This window comes from Rhincodon typus, chromosome 10 (assembly GCF_021869965.1).
Source record: "Rhincodon typus isolate 14 chromosome 10, sRhiTyp1.1, whole genome shotgun sequence".
Classification (NCBI taxonomy): Eukaryota; Metazoa; Chordata; class Chondrichthyes; order Orectolobiformes; family Rhincodontidae; genus Rhincodon; species Rhincodon typus.
The window spans coordinates 5,904,110-5,924,850 of NC_063341.1; the positions used below are offsets into that span (position 1 = coordinate 5,904,110).

General features: G+C 40.8%; 1 protein-coding gene across 1 annotated transcript in view; it reads right to left on the minus strand.

Moving 5' to 3' along the window:
* Positions 1-20,442, minus strand: part of LOC109932195 (ras-specific guanine nucleotide-releasing factor RalGPS1-like) — a 131,549-nt gene extending 111,107 nt beyond the window's left edge. Inside the window, exons 1-2 of the mRNA XM_048602017.1 lie at positions 20,390-20,442; positions 5,450-5,523 (exon numbers count right to left, since the gene is read on the minus strand). The gene's annotated coding sequence lies outside the window, so the exon portion shown is untranslated. The remainder of the gene's footprint in view (positions 1-5,449; positions 5,524-20,389) is intronic.
* Positions 20,443-20,741: the final 299 nt, after the last annotated feature.

Sequence of the window (20,741 nt, forward strand, 5' to 3'; positions counted from 1 at the left end):
CCAAAACGTCAGCCTTCCTGCTCCTATGATGCTGCTTGGTCTGCTGTGTTCATCCAGCTCTACACCTTGTTATCTCTTATTATAGACCGGCTAGCCTGACATCGAGAGGGGAAATGCTGGAATCCAATTTCAAAGATTTAGTGACAGACTGCTTGGGATACAGCAACAAAATCGGACAGTCAGCGTAGATTTATGAAATGGAAATCATGGCTAGACAAATCTACTGGAATTTTGAGGTTGTAATCCGGAGAGTTGATGAGGGGGACCACCTTTAGTTGGACCTTCAGAAGGATTTCAATAAGGTCCCACGTAAAAAGTCAGCGTTTAAAACTGAAGTGCAAGGGATTGGGGGCAATTATACTGACATGGATAGAGAACTAGTTTTTTTAAAATTCAGTCACGGGATATGGGCATCGCTGGCTAGGCAGTATTTATTGCCCATCTCTAGTTGCCCAGAGGGAAACAAACAGCAGGAAGAAACAAGTCTTTGTCCAAGTGGCAGGCAGTGACGAGTGGGGTACTGCAGGGATCACAGCATGGATCCTAGCTTTTAATAATATATATTAATGCTTCAGATGAGGGAACAAAAAATAATATCTCCACACTTGCAGGTGATACAAAGCTCGTTGGAAGGGTGAACTGTGAGGAGGATGCAGAGATGCTTCAGTACGATTTGGACAAGTTGAAGGAGTGGGCAAATGGACAGCAGATGAAGTAGAATGTGGGTAAATGTGAGGTTATCCACTTTGGTGGCAAAAACAGGAAAGCAAATTAGTCGAATAGTGCTAAGTTTTCGAAAGTGGGAGGTGAAATGTGACCTGGGTGTCCTTGAACAGCAGTTGCTGAAAGTAAGCATGCAGGTGCAGCAAACAGTAAAGAAGATAAATGGTATGTAGGATTCAAGTACAAGAGCAGGAATGTCTCGCTGCAAATGTACAGAGAATTGGTGAGACCACACCTGGAGGACTGTGTGCAGTTTTGGTCTTGTTAACTGCGGATGGATGTTCTGGTGATGATGGGAGTACAACAAAGGTTTACCAACTCCTGGGTTGGCAGGACAGATGTACGAAGGGAGGCTGGATCAGTTTAGACTATATTCTATGGAATTTAGAAGAATGAGGGAGTAACCTCATTGAAACCTATAAAACTCTAACAGGGCTAGACAGAGTAAATGCAGGAAGGATGTCCCTGATGACCAGGGAGTCTAGAACCAGGGGTCACATTCCAAGGATATAGGGCAGGCCATTAGGAACTGAGATGAGGAGAAATTTCTTCACCAAAGAGTGGTCAGCCTATGGAATTCTCTCCTAAAGAAAATGGTTGAGGCTCAAACATTGAATGCTTTCAAGAAAGACTTAGATTGGTTGGTTGGATGTTAGAGCTAAAAGGGATCAAAACGTGAGAAAGCTGGACAGGATATTGAATTGGAATGATCATACTGAATCGCGCAACAGGCTCAAAAAGCCTCCTCCTGTTCCTATTTTCTATGCTTCTATGTTTGAAATCCTAGAAGAAGCTATTAGAATTGTTTGCAATCAAGATAGGACTCTAGCAGGGATATGACACTGCCCCCATCCTTTTCTCCATTGTCATTGCACCATTCTTCATCTTGTCAAGATGAAGTTTCTCAGTGGTGTGCACATTGTCTACAAGATGAACGGAAAATGTTTTAACCTCAACTGGTTGAAATTCAAGAGAAAAGCACACTGACAAAGCTTGTGGTACTTCAATATGCAGATGACAATGTCATCTCTGCACTCTCAGAAGAGAATCTTCAAGCTTTGCCTAATACCTTTGTGGAAGCCTACTGAAGATTTGTACTCAGCCTCAGTCCCAAGAAGACTCAAGAGCCTTACCACACCATCCCAAGGCAAGTTCTGGTCTATCCTTCCATTAAGATCAACGGAAAAATCCTCTCAAATGTGGAACATTTTCCCTACCTAGGGAGCCACCTCCCATCTAAGGCTGACATCAATGTAGAAGTCCAACACGGCATCCAATCCACAAGTATTGCCTTGGCACCTAAGAACGAACGTCAACAATGACCACACCATCCATTCTGACACCAAAACACTTGTGTATAGGGCAGCTATCCTTCCAACCTGAGCTATTTCTAAATGGCACCTCAAGGCCCTGGAGAAGTACCATAAATCCTGTTTGAGATGGATTCTCCGCAACAGCTGGGAGGACAGATGCACTAGCAAGTGTCCTTGAAGCAGCCAATAGCACTAGCATCAAGGCCATGATAATCCAAAACCAACTCCATTGGGCCAGCCACATGTTTATGATGCACGAGTTGCCAAAGCAAAACATTTTTGCCCAGCTCAAGATAGGTACTTGAATTACAGAACCACCAAGGAAATGCTTCAAAGACTTGCCACAGTCTTACCCTAAGAAATACAAGACAGATGTTAATGCCGACATGTAATCAATTTGGAGAAGCCTCCTATGTGAAGAGACACAATTCTTCAAGAACCCCCATCAGAAATGAAATACGGAAAAGATTCCCGAGAAAGGAAAGTCAGCAATCTAGAAACTAAGGAGCAATTCTACCTCCTGGAAACACCTGCCTAACATCTGGTTAAAGACACAGATCTACGATTGGGCTCATGAGCCATGCAAGGACCTGTAGAACCTACAACCAGTGACACGGAATTTCATTAGTGAGTAATTGCTGATGTAATCAAACATCACCTACAACCATCTTCTCAATAATTATTGAACGGAATAGCACAGGAACTGATCCTTCAGTCCATACAAACCAATAAAATTCTAGTAGAAATGGACAGGTACTTGCAAGAAAGATGTTCCCAATGGCAGGGCAGTCCAGAACCACAGGTCACAGTCCAAGAATAAGAGGTATACTATTTAGGATTGAGATGAGAAGAAATTTCTTCATCTAGCGAGTGGTGAGCCTGTGGAATTTGCTACCACAGAAACCAGTCAAAGCCAAAACATTGTATTATTTTAAGAAGGAGTGGCATATAATATTTGGGGCCAAAGGGGTCAAAGCATGGGAGGGTAAAGCAGATAAACTATTGAGTTGTATGATAAGCCATGTTCAGAATGAATAGTGGAGCAGGCTCAAAGAACCAAATGGCCTATTCCTGCCATAATGAGTAGTGGAGCATACTTAAGGGTCAAATGGCCTACTCTTGCTTCTATTTTCTATGTTTCTATGCACCAAAAACCAAACAAGCAGGTTGGGCAAGTTGAATTAGGTAGCTTTACTAAATCAACAACATCTTATATTCTAGAGAAGATGAACAACAGGATTCTTGTGGCACAGTTGCAGTGTCCATCCCTTCTGCAGCCAGGAGACTCAGGTTCCAGGAGATTCAGGTTCAAGTCCCACCTATTCTACGGGAATGTAATAACATCACTGAACAGGTTGTTTGGAAAATACTTTAAAAATCAGCAGGGGTTTGGTGATAATCATAATGTTTGACATTGTAATTCAGCAAGGTCAAAAATAACAAGAAGGTGTTCAGTCCATCTTTATAGCTCACAGAAAGGTTCCCAAGAAAATAAAGTTCAGGACAAACAAGAAAATGTAACAATACAGTATTTTTGCAATTTTTCTAGGTGGTATCGAAGTATATCCCAATAAACGAGAAACATACAAGACAATAATAAATGATCAATGTTTAAAAAAAAAAGCAGACAAGCAACTTTTTAATGCAACATACTGAGAATTGAATGTTATAACAATACAGTCTAAACTGATTTTCTCAAAAAAAAACACTGCAAGCATAGCAAATTAAATATTCAAACTTTTCTTTAAAACCAAAAACACTGCAGATTCTAGAAATGTGAACTGAAAACTGAAAATGCTACAAAATACTCAGGGGATCAGGGAACATCTATGTAGAGAGAAACAGAGTTAAAGCTGGTCGATGACGATCATTAGAGCTTTCATTAATCTTAAATATCAATACTAAAATAGCTTAACTAAAGCTCAGTTAAATAGTGTAAAAATATTAGGGAATCAAGAAATGACAAAGTTGTTTAACTGTCACTTGAGTGAACACAGCTTGGATATTGTTGAAGTCTGTTGCCAGAGCCTTTTGTCTTGCACTCCAGGATAACCATAGAATGCCAGTTTTCAAACAATCACCACAGATTATTCAATAGACAACGTCACAGCCAACCAAAGTCAACTTGTCAAACTGGAATCCAAACAAATTTTACCCTAGCAGGACAAAAAAAGTGTTTCATAAATCAAGAAACAAAATATTAATGCAAAAAATTTTGCATTGCTCCTGCACAATGGCTATACAAGTGGTAATTTCACTGATAAAGATAATGCTAGCAGTCCAAAATGACATTCCACCCAACACACAACAAGCAGCGTTATGCATGAATTTCAGTGCCAAAATAATGCCAGGTAAGCAGGGCCATACATCTCAGCAATCGGAAACATCATGTTCCTTTGGTCATTCATGATTAGCAGAATACACGCAGCATTCAGTCAGTCCACACTTTGAAATCCAAATCAAGGGTCCACTGCTCGATGTGATTCTGCAATGGGGCAGCACTTGCTGTACAATCACATGCGCACCAATCGCTATATTAACAGTGAATTTACCGGAACCAGTTCAGCTTGTAACCAAGCGCATTTACACTTGCTGTAAGGATATATACATAGCAGGGAATAGTTCTTTGCAGGGTACTGTGGAAGGGGATGCAGCCAGTGCCAATCAGCAGGAGCCCATGCCCCTAGGGGTCCTGGACTCATCGGCCAAATAACCTACCAGTTCTGAAGAAAGGTCACTAGACCCGAAACATTAATTCTGACTTTTATCCACAGATGCTGCCAAACCTGCTGAGCTTTTCCAGCAATTTCTGTTTTTAAGCCTGCCAATCGGAATGGTCACTGTACAGGGCAACCAATCTGGCATGTTAACCATTCCAAACGACAGGCTAAAATCAGCCAACAATTGCTGTTATTCTCAGCAACATTTGGTGAATTAGGTTCAGGAGTTTCACACAAATCTGAACATTCACAGCAATAATCTCAAAAATCAAAAAACATTCAGGAATTTAGAAATTACAAGTTGAAATATCAGAAGTTGGAAGATCAGTCAAAAAGTCGCTGCTAAAATATTATTCATAGTCCTCTAACCATGATAGTCAACACAGAATTTATAACACATTACATTCAACAAATCCTCTTGAATCTTTTAAAAAAGTAATTAAATTACAGAGGTAGTGATTATAATTGGTCTGGGCTTTCTGAAGGCATTTAACAAAGATACACAAGAAAGCCTTAATAAAATGACTAATGTACACCGTACGTGTCAAATTAGCTGATGTGGTTAAAACCCACTTGATATTTGTTACATAAATACGATCATCAAAATTTACAACAGGAAGGGAGTCAATGGATTTCCACTGCATTCTCTTTTGGAATCTTGTTGTCTACATTAATAGGTAGAAAGATACTTACACAAAAAAAAATGGCAGATAACATCAAGGTCTATTCAGGTGATCAGGTCCAAAAACAACAGCATTCACAATGATCTGAAATAATTAAATAGTTTGTAATGAGAAAAAGGTTGATGGATTTTAACACAAACATGAAATCATCTAAAATAAAGTGAAAAGTTAGGTACAATGGAACAGGAAACAGAAAATATATCAACAATTTAATGTTCTTTAACAAAGATTGAAAGAAGGAAAATAACATCTTGATTCAAATTATTAACCTTTCATAATGCTGTCTGCTCAATGTGACTCTGCTAATGAAAAAAGTAACAATGAAATGCATCTAGGAAATACAAACCAATTCAAGTAAACCTCTAAAATTTATAACCGGAGTCACATGTACAGAATTATCTAAGGTGTTAGGCATCCACCTTCAGAATAACTTCACTGCTTTAGGAAAAAGTAGATATAGTCTCAAGATTCAAAACTATGTTTCCAGGATTCAGTTGAGTGTTCTCACTGCCCTCAGATACTGAAGCTAGGTATCTAAATCGTAAGAACCTGGAGAAGATAATGTCAATAACAGATGGTTATTTCAAAGATGACAATCTCAGATTTAGAACAGTAGCGTGTAGTGGTAATATCACTGGACTAGTACCCCAGAGGAATGCTCTGGGAGCATGGGTTTGAATTCCACAATGGCAGATGAAGAAATCAGAATTAGTAAAATCTGAAATAAAAAGCAATTCTAACAGTAATCATGTAGCCATTGTTGATTGCTGTAAAAATCCATTTGGTTCACTAACGCTCTTTACAAAAGGAAATCTGCTGTCCTTACCTGGTCTGGCGTATATGTGACTCCAGATCCACAGCTAACTGCCCTCTGGTTAATTAGGTATGGACAATAAATGTTGACCTAAGCAGTGATGCTCATATCCCATATATGAAAAAAATACTTTGGGCCACATGAAAAATGAACATGCCTTAAGCAAGTCAAGGTAAAGAGTTCACTTCCTCCCAATTAAAAGAAGGAATGAAACAAATGGTCTTGTATTTACAACTTGGATATCCCTCAGAAGTAAATCACCAAGTGTTTCACATGGCGACCTGCTTTGAAACACAATGCCAGTTTATAGGATGCCAATCCAGTGTTCTTGGCCAGAATGGAGAAACGAGGGGAGCCTTCCCTCAACTACTTTAAGTGACCAGAATTAATTCTATGGAGATAATTGGTATGCAACTATATCCCACTAGCTGTTGAAATCACAGTTTTATCATGTTGCTTTCATTTTAGTCATGCATGAGCTCCGTTGACTTTTTTTTTTTAAAAACAGACCCTCTTTAAAAGATACTGTGAACAGACATTGTTTACTAAAAATACACTTGCTCAGCCATAAATTCCACCATGTCTCCATTTCATTGGCTGATCCAATGAATAAATTCACACTGCACTAATGGTAATGGAAATACAGCAGCCATTTTGCACAAATCAAGAAGCCACAAATGTGATAAATCCAAGAATGGTCAACAACATAAGAAGCCACTCAGCCCATCATGTCACTGCCAACATTCTCTAAAAGCAATTCTGCGACTCCAAGATGCTCACTCCACACCTCTCCCTTTTCCTCGTAGTCTTGCAAAGTACTTATATTGAGATAATATCAAATTTCTTCTGGAAAGCAATCACCGAATCTGTTTCCACCACACCCCCTGGTAGTTCGGTATTTTATCCAAGTCTGAAAGAGGCATGACAGCATCTGTCTAGACATCACTTAATATACTTAAAATTGAATTCAGAATCACTGCTTGAAACTTTCTCCCAGCACAGCTACAGACTGAAACAAAGGTACATAATTTATCAAAAGAAAATATATTGCTGACAGTGGTACTTTTCTCAAGAGACATGCTGCAATATTTATCCCATTGTCTTGTGAGGCATTAATATCTATGTGGAGCTCAATTGAATTACTCAACTTTGTTATATTTTTATGCAATCAAACACCATAACTATTCAAATTAGACATGGCAAAAGTCATTTCATCTAGAAGCGGGAATTGACTTGAATATCACATCAGTATTATCAAAGGCAAACATTAACATCTGTATTGATGTTTGCACTCATCATTGGACATAACCATATATCATCCAAATCTGAATTAAATGTATCATAAATCATACCTATGAAATTAGGATAATTCATCTCTTTTGTAACCAAACAGTTAAACACTAATTGTACAAATGATGAAATATTTGAACACTCCACCTGTTGGTTAAACAAATCAAATGCTGAACTCAGAAGTTAAAGCATGCTGTGGACTTTAGAATATGCATATGAGCAATGTGATATGCAGCACTTCAAAGCACTTTGAATAACTGGCATGTGAATTCAAGAAACAGAACTTGAGAACGGCTAAGTGTTAGGAGGCAGAGGTTGACCACACCCCCTCCGAGAACTAAAACCAATCACCCAAAAGGAACACCTCGCCCTATAATCAGTAAAAAGGAGTGTGAAAAGTGGTATAACCTGTTTTTCAACAACTTCTAGTGGTTAAATAAAATAAAGCCCTGACACTCATTTTAAAAATCAAACAGTGATCAAATTAACTAAACTATTAACAAACTGAATAAATCCCTAACTCCTAACTATTCTCAAATAAAACAAGATTCTAATGGTATGCTGTTCCAATAAATTCAAGTCCCACTTGTATATAAAAAAGAATTTAGTCTCTCAAAATTACAGCAAGGTTACACGTCTTCCACAATGTTCTGTGCCTTCTCCATCGATTCTTCTGTCAGGAATATCAACTAGTTGTGCCATTGGTTTTTAGATGGTGCTCTCTCCAAGACAGAAAGGAGGCTGTAAGAGCCAGCCATTCTCTTGAGAGCTGAGGGCTGAGAGCTGTTAGCTGCTATCCGCCAAAGCTATCTCTGCGGTTTTGTCCAACTCGCCTCTTCTTTTTATACCATGGATGACATATCAATATTTCTTACAATAGGATTGGTGCTATGTTGTCAAAACCATCAGATTTAAATTTAATAGGTTTTTGATATTTGAGTGACTTCTTCACATGGATTGGCTAAATTCAAAAGCTTGCTGTCTTGGTAAAAACTGCTGCTTGACCTGCTAATTGTGCAGCCTTTTGATACAATTGTTTCAATTCGGGCACTCTATTTACTTGCAAACTTTGAAACTGCTGCTCACAGACATCCATTTTACATCTTTAAGTGCAGAAAAGGCACATGATCTTTTATAAACATCAAAATCTAACTTCTTGCCTCCCAATCCACAAGTATTGTACCCAACTTTGCAATAAAAGGCAGTGGAAGGGCATTTTTTGATGCATGGTATAACATTGCTCACATAATGATCTAATGATCTGATGTAATGAGTCTTGCTTGACTGATTTCATTATGATCCCCAATCATCACTCTTTCATGGTCACATTCCCATCCTAACATTCCTTTTTTTCAGATAACAAGGTGTAGAGCTGGATGAACACAGCAGGCCAAGCAGCATCAGAGGAGCAGGAAGGCTGACGTTTCAGGCCTAGACCCTTCTTCAGAAATGGGGGAGGGGAAGGGGGTTCTGAAATAAATACGGAGAGAGAGGGGGAGGCGGATAGAAGATGGATAGAGGAGAAGATAGGTGGAGAGGAGACAGGCAGGTCAAAGAGGTGGGGATGGAGCCAGGTGAGTGTAGGTGGGGAGTTAGGGAGGAGATAGGTCAGTCCAGGGAGGACAGACAGGTCAAGGGGGTGGGATGAGGTTAGTAGGTAGGAGATGGGAGTGGGGCTTGAGGTGGGAGGAGGGGATAGGTGGGAGGAAGGACCGGTTAGGGAGGCGGGGACAAGCTGGGCTGGTTTTGGAATGCGGTAGGGGGACGGGAGATTTTGAAGCTTGTGAAGTCCACATTGATACCATTGGGCTGCAGGGTTCCCAAGTGGAATATGAGTTGCTGTTCCTGCAACCTTTGGGTGGCATCGTTGTGGCACTGCAGGAGGCCCAGGATGGATATGTCATCTGAGGAATGGGAGGGGGAGTTGAAATGGTTCGTGACTGGGAGGTGCAGTTGTTTAGTGCGAATTGAGCACAGGTGTTCTGGGTCTGAGGAATGGCAGGGGGAGTTGAAATGGTTCGTGACTGGGAGGTGCAGTCCAGAACACCTACGCTCGGTTCGCACTAAACAACTGCACCTCCCAGTCGCGAACCATTTCAACTCCCCCTCCCATTCCTCAGACGACATGTCCATCCTGGGCCTCCTGCAGTGCCACAACGATGCCACCCGAAGGTTGCAGGAACAGCAACTCATATTCTATCTCCTCCCTAACTTCCCACCAACACTCACCTTTACTGGCTCCATCCCCGCCTCTTTTACCTGTCTGTCTCCTCTCCGCCTATCTTCTCCTCTATCCATCTTCTGTCCGCCTCCCCCTCTCTCCCTATTTATTTCGGAACCCCCTTCCCCTCCCCCATTTCTGAAGAAGAGTCTAGGCCCGAAACGTCAGCTTTCCTGCTCCTCCGATGCTGCTTGGCCTGCTGTGTTCATCCAGCTCTACACCTTGTTATCTCAGATTCTCCAGCATCTGCAGTTCCTACTATCTCTGATTCCTTTTTTTCATTTGTTCATGTGCCTGTAGAATATTTTCACGATGTTTTATAAGAACTCGGAGCAAGAGTAGGTAATTTAGCCTCAAGTCGGCTCTGCCATTTGATGTCATCACAACTGCTCTCATCTCAGCCTCAACTTCACTTCAACCATTACGAATTAAAAATCTGTCTATCTCCTCCGTATATTTATTCAATGTCGCAGCATCCATTGCACTCTGGGGTACCGAATTCCAAAGATTCGTGACCCTTTAAAAGTAATTTCTCCTCATCGCTGTTTTAAAATCTGTAATCCCTTCTCCAAGAACTATGGCCTCTCGTTTTAAGTTTACCCCACATGAAGCATCCTTTCCACATGTACTTGGATAAATCCCCTTGAGCATCTTATATACCTCAATTAGATCTCCTTTCGTTCTTCTAAACTCCAGTCAGTACAGGCCTAAACTGCTCAATTTCTCTTCATAGGACAAACCTATTACCTTTGGAATCAATCTAGTGAACTTCCTCTGAACTGCCTCCAAAACAACTACATCTCTCCTCAAGGAAGGGAACCAAAATTGTACGTAATCCTCCAGGTGCAGTCTAATTAATGCCTTGTACAGTTGCAGCAACACCTGCTTGCTTTTATATCTACTCCTTTCGCAATAAATGCCAAATTTCCATTTGCCTTCCTTATTACCTGTTGTATCTGTGTACTCGTCATCTACAGTTCATAGATGAAGACATCCAAATCCTTCTGCACTGAAGCACTCTGAAGTTTCTCTCCATTTAGACAATAAGTTGCCTTTCTATTCCTCTGATCAAAGTAGATAATCTCACACTTACCATGTTAAACTTCATCCGCCAAATTTTGGCCCATTCATTATCCATTTCTTATTTTTTCATTGTAACTTACTTTCCTATCCATTTTACTGTCATCTGTAAATTTGGTTACAATACTTCATTGCCTGACATCCAAGTCATTAATTCATGACATGGTATCAGCCATTTCTAGGAAATAAAAATGAACCAATCCTTTACCAACAAACCACTTCAGATGAGAAAAATAAACCACACTATTTGCTATCCATTTCATGTTAAGGACAAAAATTGACACTAGCAAGTCAGTAAAGCCACAAAGACTTTTGATACACCATCTCTGTTTCTCGCTTATTAGTTCAAATAAAACAGAACTATTCTCATGTCTTCCCACATATGCATGCATCCACCCTCAGTAATGCTGGTGACCATCGCAAAACTAATAAGTTGCCATTTTATACCAAAAACCATGCCCAAATCTGCTACTGTTTCCAAGTCTTGTCAAAATACATATATCCAACCCTAAACCAAACATATAGTCAAATAGGTGAACAACAAACTCACAAACAGGAAACATTACGGTTAATACTGACGTAGGTTTCTCAATAGGATTACATAACCATTATCCAACTTAGGTTAAAGTTATCTTTTTAATACATGGGTTGCTTCTTTGCTTTCAAATACATAATTAACCATATCTCAGGCATGGGTCACAAAGATGACGGCAGAGGAGCAGCGCTGTATTTGCGTTCCTGAGCTCATTCACTTCCCTCTGCTTTTGCTTTTTCTTTCTTTTCCCCTTTTCTTTAAAGTCTTTTGTTTCAGCAAGGCATTGGTGAAGGGCCCGCTCAAGCATATTACAAAACTGGCAATCGAAGGCTGCGAGTGGGCCCTGCCCAAGCACGCTCCAAGATTGCACGATCGAAAGGCTGCGAGCAGGCCCTGCCCAAGTAGGTTCCGGGATCCAGTTGTTGCACCCGTAGTTATAAATAGAGGCAGCAGAATCAGCAGTAGCACGCACTCAGCTCCTCCTGAGACTCCAGGCTGTGGCTTGGCCCAGGTGCCTGCATGGAGAGAAGACTTAAATAATACTTTAATACCTGAACGTTTCTCATTCCTTTTGGCTTTGTTTCTGCTGTTTTTTTATTCTGGTATTCTAATCAAGTGTGTAACCAAGGTGGTCCAGTTACGTCAGTGGAGGCGGGATGATGCAAGAGTGGCAACTTTCGTTCCAGGATGGCAGCGCAGCAAAGGGGACTCGTGCCTGGTTACCAGGCCCAAGGCCCATGATAGACCACTTGACAAGGACTGTAAAAGTGGACACTTTATTTATTTCTGAAGAAGGGTCCCGACCCAAAACGGTCAACTTTCCTGCTCCTCTGATGCTGCCTGGCCTGCTGTGTTCCTCCAGCTCCACACTATTATCTCTGACTCCAGCATCTGCAGTTCTTGCTATCTCTGACTTTCTTTATTTCTTCATTCTTCTGCCTTTATACTTGTGTTCTGGTTTATTTTTGAGGTTTAAGATGGCGCTACACAAGTGGTGATACTGTACAAAACTAATCACTGTATTTTCTAACAAGATACACGTGACAATACATAAATGAAATCAGATATGTGTGAAATGTGAGAATCTCTCAGACTGTTGTCCCTAGCGTCCAAAGGTTACTGACAAACGAACCTACAGTCAAATTCAGAGTGTCTCATTCATACACTTTGCAGACAGGCATAACTCTTGCACATCTTTTGATTTTCAATTGCATGGCTTGGTATTATTTGGCAGGTGTAAGCCCGTCCCTTAGTTGCTAAAACAGCATGATGATTTCAAAGCTGGCAAACTCAAATAACCAGTAAATTTTGTGCTATGAGAATCCAAACTAATTTCAGAGCCATCCACAGAGCTGGAGCCAGGTTTGAATTGCACCAAAATGTCAAAATTAAGAAAAGATTATGCAGTCAATATTACATTATTACAAAACAATAGCTATATGCATTAATCACTGAAAAGCTGTATAATAATTGTTGAGAACCATTAAACCAAGACCTTCAAATTTAGATATCAAACTTACCTTACATACTAAGAAATGAGAGATAGTAGGAGCTGCTGATGCTGGAGTCTGAGATAACAAGGTGTGGAGCTGGATGAACACAGCAAGCCAGGCAGCATCAGAGAAGCAGGAAGGCTGACATTTCTGATCTGGACCCTTCTTCTGTAAATTTCTGAAGAAGGGTCCAGACCCGAAACGTCAGCTTTCCTGCTATACTAAGAAATGAATTAGGTCACTTGGCTCCTTGAGCGTGCTCTGCCAATCAATACTTAGGACTGATCCGATAGCTCCACATTTCTACCTATCCCTTGCTTACCAAGATTACATCTGTTCCTGTGTAAAAATATCAAGGAATCTGTTTCAATCACATAATGAAGAACAGAATTCGAAAGGCCCAAATCTGAGAATAAAAATTAACTTTCTCTGTTAAATGGGTAGTCCGTTACTTTCACACACAGTGACCCCTTGTTCTAGATTCTCCTACAAGATGAAGCATCCTTTCCATATTCACCCTGTCAAGATGCCGCAGACACTTCAAGCTAGTCTTGACCAAACCAAGCCTAGACTGACTAAACTTTTGTCATAAGGCAACCCACACATTCAAGTCTAAAATATTCTCTGAACCAATGCCAACTGTGTTCCCTGTTACCTGGTCAATATTCTAACTAACTAATGTTACCCCTTAAACTATAAGCTTTATTTTTTGCAATGACCTCCGACGTGAAACTTAGCAAATGCCTTTTGTAAATCTTAGTACAATACATCCACCTTAAACCCCCTTTAAACACAGCACATCACTTCAAAGACCTCTAATAAATTGATTAAACAAAATCATGTTGGCTCTTCAGGATAATCAGGAAGGTTTCTTTTCCTGTAATAACAGCTCAACATTTTGACTATGACAGATGTTAAGCTAACTGGCCTATAGTTTTTTTGCTTTGTCTGTCTTCACCTTTAATAAAGGAATTAAACTGGCTATTTCCCAATCTAAAGGGCATTTCCCTGAAGAGGAAATTTTGGAAATAGAAGAAAAAAAAATCAACAATCTTACCAACCACTCCTTTTAAGACTCTTGATGTAATTAAATGCTCTACAAAGTAACAGTGAGTTATAAAATTGATTCTAAATGACTTTTCCATTGGCAAATCAAGCAATAGTCATGATCAAAAAGATTCCTCCAGGTTCAGTGCTGGGACGTTTGTGTTTTCTAATATATATACAGCATTTGACAAAGTTCCACATGGTAGACTAATTAGTAAAGTTAGATCACATGGGATTCAATGAGTTTCCCAATTGGATACAAAATTGGCTTAATGGCAGGAGACAGAGTGTCGTGGTGGAGGGTTGTTTTACGGACTGGAGGCCTGTTACCAGTGGTGCTCCACACGAATGCATGCTGGGTCCGCTTTTGTTTATCATTTATGTAAATAGTTTAGGTGAGAATATAGAAGGCATGGTTAGTTTGCAGATGACATCAAAATTGGTGGCTAGGCAAAGTGAAGAAGGGACCTGCACAGTGGCTAAATGGTTCGAACTGCTGCCACACCGCGTCAGGGACCTGGGTTTGATTCCAGCCTTGGGCGACAGTCTGTGTGGAGTTCGCACATTCTCCCTATATCTGCATGAGTTTCCTCCGGTGCTCTGGTTTCCTCCCACAGTCCAAAGATGTGCAGGCCAGGTGGACTGGCCATGCTAAATTGCCTGTAATGACAAGGGATGTGCAGGGTAGGTGGATTAGCCATGGGAAATGCAGGGTTACAGGGACAGGGTGGGATGCTCTTCAGAGGGGTGCTGTGGACTCTATGGGCTGAATGGCCTGATCTCACACTGTAGAGCTTCTATGTAGGTTATCTAAGATTACAAGGAGACTTGGGTCAATGGGCTGAGGAGTGGCAGGTGAAGTTTAATTTGGGTAAATGCGAGGTATTGCATTTTGGTAAAACAAACAAGGGTTTGACTTATACAATTAAAAGTAAGGACCTGGGTGGTGTTGTAGAACAAAGAGACCTAGGGACTCAGGTTCATAATTCTTTGAAGTTTGCATCACATGTAGACAGGATAGTTAGGAAGGCATTTAGTATGCTTGCCTTCATTGCTCCGACCTTTGAGTGTAGGAGTTGAGACATCATGTTGAGGTTGTACAGGACATTGGTGAAGCCGCTTCTGGAATACTGTGCCCAATTCTGGTCACCCTGTTTTGAAAGATTGCTGTTAAATTTGAAAGGATTCAGAAGAAATTTACCAAGATGTTGCCAGGAATGGAGGGTTTGAGTTATAAAGGAGAGGCTGGGAGTGTTTCCAGTGGGGTGTAGGAGGTTGAAGGGTGACATCATAGAGGTTTATAAAATCATGACAGGTATAGATAAGGTGAATGGCAGATGTCTTTGCCCTAGAGTGGGGAATTTCAAGACTAGGGGACATATTTTTAAGGTGAGAGGAGAAAGATTTAAAAAAGACGAGAGGCAACCTTTCTGCACAGAGAGTAGTTTGTCTGTGGAATGAAATTCCTGAGAAAGTGGTGGATGCGGGTACAGTCACAACGTTTGAAAGATATTTGAATAAGTACATGAATAAGAAATGTCTGGAAGCGCAAGTAGGTGGGACTAATTTAATTTGGGATTATGGTCAGCATGGATGGTTGAACCAGAGGGTCTGTTTCCGTGCTGTATGACTCTATAAATGAGTTCGATGAAAATGTAGGTGGTCTGATTAGTAAGTTTTCAGACAGCACAAGAAGAAGTGCGACAGATGTGAGGAAGACTGTCAAAGGTTACAGCAGGTTATCTATCAGATGGGTGGAGAAATGGCAGGCAGAGTTTAATCTGGATAAGTGTGAGGTGGTGAATTTTGGGAGGTCAAATGCAAGATGAAAGTATTAGTAAATAGTGTAACCCTTAGGAGTGTTGATATACAGAGGGACCTGGGGGTTCAAATCCATAACTCCTTGAAGGTGTCAACACAATTGGGTAAGGTGGTAAAGATGATGCACGGTAATGCTTGCCTTCCATCAGTTGGGGCATTGAGTATAGAAGTTGGCAAGTCATGTTGCAGCTGTATAAAACTTCAGTTAAGCCACATTTAAAATATTGTGCACAGTCCTGGTCACCACAATATAGAAAGGATGTGGAGGCTTTGAAGAGAGTGCAATAGAGGTTTACCAGGATGCTGCCTGGATTGGAATGCATTAGTTACAAGGTTCAGGTTGGACAAATTTGAATTTTTGTTCACTACAGTATCAGAGGCCAAGGGCTGACCTGACTGATAGAAGTATACATTATGAAAAACATGGATAGGGTGGATAGTTAGAGTCTTGTTTCCAGAGTTACAAGGTTTAAGGTGATGGGGGATGTTTAAAGGAGATATGAAAGGCATATATTTTGCATAGAGGGCAGTAGGTGCATGGAGCGTACTGCCAGAGAAGATGGTAGATATGAATGCAATGTTTAAAAGGCATTTAGACAGACATATTATCAGGCAGGGAATAGAGGGATACAAACCATGTGCAGGCAGATGGAATTAGTTCCGATTAACATCATGGTCAGTGCAAACATGGTGGGCCAACCTGCCTGCTCCTGTGCTATTCTTTGTTACTATCAATGTGCTACAAATCCCATACTCTGCAAAAAAAAACCATAACAAATTCAGCAGTCTGGATAGAAGAATTAAATTGAGTCAGTGTGAAACTCAAAATGACTTAGCAGGAGGTCCAACTGTGCGCGCAGCTGGTCCAATGTGCTACGCAAACGTAAGGAACATACAGCAAAAGGATACAAGTGCAGAAACAGACCATTCAGCCCTTCTGGCCTGCCCTGTTATTCGGTAAGATCATTGATCTAGTTTTGGTCTCAATTTCATTTTCCTGATTTGTTTGTCGAGCAGATGAAATTTAAATACAGTAAAATCTGCAATTAAAAAAAAAACCTAGTAGTGTAGCAACGGTCAATTGTTGTAAAAGCCCATCTAATTCACTGATGTCCTTTATGGAATCTGCCATCCTTACCTTATCTGGCTTCCATATGACTGCAGGGCCCACAGCAATATGGCAGTTCCTAACTGCTCTCTGAAATAGGCTTTCAAGCCTATCAGTCCCCTGGCAATTCAGGACAGGTAATAAATATTTGGGTAGCCAGGGACACCAACATTTCATGAGCAAATGAAGCAAGCCTTGAATAAATTTAATGACCGAGCCTCCACTGCTTTCTGGGAAAGAGAACTCCCTGAACGAATATCCCTCAGAAGAAGAAAAAAAAACAATATTTTCCCAAAGCTGAGAAGAGGAGACCTCTTACTTTTAAACTGTGGCTCCATATTCTCCCAATATCTTATAAATCAAGTCCCCTCGTGGTCATATAAATTTCATTAAGATCATCTCTTATTCTTCTAAACTCCAATGGGTGTAGAACATAGAACAGTACAACACAGTACAGGCCCTTCGGCCCATGAGGTTGTGCTGACCTATTATCCTACTCTAAGATCAAACTAACCTGCTTACCATTCATTTTACTATCATCCATGTGCCTATCCAAGAGTCGCCTAAATGTACCTAATTTATCTGACCCTACCACCACCCCTGGCAGTGCATTCCACACCCACCATTCTCTGCGCAAAGAACCTACCTCTGATATCTCCCCTATACCTTCCTCCAATCACCTTAAAATTATGCCCCCTCATGATAGCCATTTCCGTCCTGGGAAAAAGTCTCTGGCTATCCACTTTATCTATGGCTCTCATCATCTTGTACACCTCTATCAAGTCACCTCTCATCCTTCTTCGCTCCAATGAAAAGAGCCCTAGCTCCCTCAATCTTTCCTCATAAGACCTGCCCTCCAGTCCAGGCAGCATCTTGGTAAATCTCCTCTGCACCCACATCCTTTCTATAATGAGGGACCAGAACTGAACACAATATTCCAAGTGTGATGTAACCAGTGTTTCATAGACCTGCAGCATAACCTCGTGGCTCTTAAACTCAATCCCCCTGCCATTGAAAGCCAACACACCATACACCTTCTTAACAATCCTATCAACTTGGGTGGCAACTTTGAGGGATCCATGGATGTGGACCCCAAGATCCTTTTGTTCCTTCACACTGCCAAGAATCCTGCCATTAACCCTGTATTCTGCATTCAAATTTGACCTTCCAAAATGAATCACTTCACACTTTTCCAGGTTGAATTCCATCTGCCATTTCTTTGCCCAGCTCTGCATCCTGTCAATGTCCTGTTGCAACCTACAACAGCCCTCCACGCTTTCCACAACTCCACCAACCTTCGTGTCATCGGCAAACTTACTAACCCACCCTTCCACTTCCTTATTAAAGTCATTTATAAAGCTCACAAACAGTTGAGGCCCCAGAACAGATCCCGACAGAACACCACTGGCCACCGAACTCCAGGCTGAATACTTTCCATCTACTCCCACCCTCTGTCTTCTGTTGGACAGCCAATTCTATATCCAGACAGCCACATTTCCCTGAATCGCATTCCTCCCTACTTTATGAATGAGCCTTCCATGGGTAACCTTATCAAACCTTGCTAAAATCCATATACACCACATCCACTGCTCTACCTTCAACAATGTGTTCTGTCACATCCTCAAAGAATTTAATAAGGCTTGTGAGGCATGACCTGCCCCTCACAAAGCCATGCTGACTAACCCTAATCAAACTGTGCATTTAATAATCATAAATACTGTCTCTCAGAATCCTCTCCAATAATTTGCCCACCACAGAAACAAGACTGACTGGTCTGTAATTCCCAGGATTATCCCTATTCCCTTTCTTGAACAAGAGAATAACATTTACCACCCTCCACCATCTGGTACGACTCCAATGGACAGTGAGGACAGAAAGATCATCGCCAAAGGCACAGCAATCTCTTCTCTCGCTTGGACATATCCCATCTGGCCCAGGGGGCTTACCTATCCTCATGTTTTTCAAAATTTCCAGCACATCCTCCTTCCTAACATCAACCTGTTTGAGCAGATCAGCCTGTTTCATGCTGTCCTCATAAACATCAAAGTTCCTCTCACTACTGAATACTGAAGCAAAGTATTCATTAAGGACCTCCCCTACCTCCGACTCCAGGCACAAGTTCCCTCCACGATCACTGATCGGCCCTACCCTCACTCTGGCCATCGTCTTGTTCCTCACACAAGTATTGAATGCCTTGGGGTTTTCCTTAATTCTACCTACCAAGGCTTTTTCATCCCCACTTCTAGTTCTCCAAAGTCCATTCTTCAGTTCCTTCCTGGCTACCTTGTTGCCCTTTACAGCCCTGTCTGATCCTTGCTTCCTCAACCTTAAGCTTCTTTCTTCCTCTTGACTAATGGTCCACATGTCTTGTCATCCAGTATAGGCCTACTGTTCAGCCTTCCTCAATAAGATAGTAACTATCACAGAAATAAGTTGAATGAATCCTCTCGAAACTACCTCCACAGTATCTGTATCTTTTCTCAAATAAGGAGATCAAAGATGCACACTCCAAATATGTTCTCAAAAAGGCCCTGTGCAACTGCAATGAAACACACTTATTTCTGTGTTCCATTCCCCTTGAAATACATGTCAATTTTCCATTTGCCTTTCTAGTTACTTGCTGTACCTGCAAAGTAACTTTATGTGATTCATATACCAGGACACAGATTCTTCTGCAAGTTCTGCAATCTCTGCATAATTTACAAAGAATTGATTCAATGGAAGGTAGCGGAATTCAAACTGCCTCAAGTGGCCAATGGCAGGGCAACTGAAGTAGCAGTCATAACATCAAGCTTTCAAAAGCCGCACCAGGAGAGGATGTGTGCAAGAGAAAAAAAATAGCAGTTTCAGCAAATAGTATTAATAAAAAAAAAACTCATCAGAGCAGCCCTGCTTGAGCGTCAAGTCCATCAACAGAACACAACACCAAACACTATTCAAATAGCCACTTTTGCACTGAAGCCTCCATTTATCTTGATTTTTGGAGCTTTTGCAATCCACTCATTCGCACAGTAGAGGCCATTCCACAGAACAAGTGATAATAGTTATCAATTATCCTAGAGTTTAATGATTTAAAAGAAGGTAAATCAGCAGTAGAAAACCAAGTCAAAGCTTGTTTTTACATAAAATTTGAAAAACACCAGTTTTCAGTGATATTTTTATTCACTGGCATTACAGAATGAAATAGTTTATCAAGAAAAACAGTTCAGAATGATCTAATTGTACATCAAGAAATAATATTAATGACAGGCTGTCTTTCTCTCCACCACTTTTCAAGGTCAATGAAGTATCATTCGTCTCAACAGCAGTCTCATTTCTGACTCATAAATCTGTAGTACTGAAGAACAGCTGCATTATTGGAAGTCTACTCTTTCAGATGAGCCATTAAAACAGATGTCCTGCATACCCTCTCAGAAAAGTTATAAAATACACCAGAGCACTATTCAAAATGAATTAAGGCCTTTTTTTCTAGTATCCTGGCTAACAATTATCCTTAACCAGATGATTAAAATCAATGACCTACAATCAATCAGTTACTTACTTCATTATTGCTGTCAGAATTTGCCGTGTGTATATTTCTGTCCTTGCGGTCACATTCCCTGCATTGCAACAATACTTCAAAACAAAAAAAAAAAAAAAATTACAAAGGGGTGTCTGATTTACAAAACATCCATTTATGAATGCTCGAACTTGTGGACACAATCCCACATGGAGCGTGATTTGAAAGATCTGACATACAAACATTTTCTTTACTTACGAGCGGCTATTTTAGCACAGACTCATCCATGGCGGTGGCAAGTTAAGTCCCTACTTACTTGATCCCAGGTGAGAATAGGACCTGGCATCGAAATCGATGCTACTAAATCAGTGGAGGCGACATCAACAAGGTAGGC